Source organism: Penaeus monodon, chromosome 22 (assembly GCF_015228065.2).
Source record: "Penaeus monodon isolate SGIC_2016 chromosome 22, NSTDA_Pmon_1, whole genome shotgun sequence".
In the NCBI taxonomy this organism is placed as follows: Eukaryota; Metazoa; Arthropoda; class Malacostraca; order Decapoda; family Penaeidae; genus Penaeus; species Penaeus monodon.
Window position 1 is genome coordinate 9,202,534 of NC_051407.1, and position 328 is coordinate 9,202,861.

Sequence of the window (328 nt, forward strand, 5' to 3'; positions counted from 1 at the left end):
TAAAACAAGTTAAAAACTGTGGCCCTAGATTTAAAAAAAAAATCTTCTTTTGCATATTTAAACATACCTACATGGAATAAAACTACGAAAATGCTGAAAAATAACTATAGTCTTATTTACACAACCATAAATATACTTACACACGGTACAGTATAGAGGCCATTCCGTGCTCCACTTCCGGTCCGCGCCACAGACAGCGTCAGTGGAGTCAAGCACTTCAGGGAATGACTTATAAGAAATAAATATAAATAAATTAAAACATGTTATAAACATTTGTGATATGTGTTGCTTTTACGTTTTCTATTCTGTTGTTGTTTTTTAAAGAACG

The 328-nt window shown here is 32.3% G+C and overlaps 1 long non-coding RNA gene across 1 annotated transcript in view; it reads right to left on the minus strand.

Annotated features, from left to right (window-relative positions):
* The window catches only part of LOC119587569, a 1,302-nt gene extending 1,075 nt beyond the window's left edge, over window positions 1-227 (minus strand). The window contains exon 1 of the long non-coding RNA XR_005230009.1: window positions 141-227. This is a non-coding gene — a long non-coding RNA (uncharacterized LOC119587569). The remainder of the gene's footprint in view (window positions 1-140) is intronic.
* Between the last annotated feature and the right edge of the window lie 101 nt (window positions 228-328).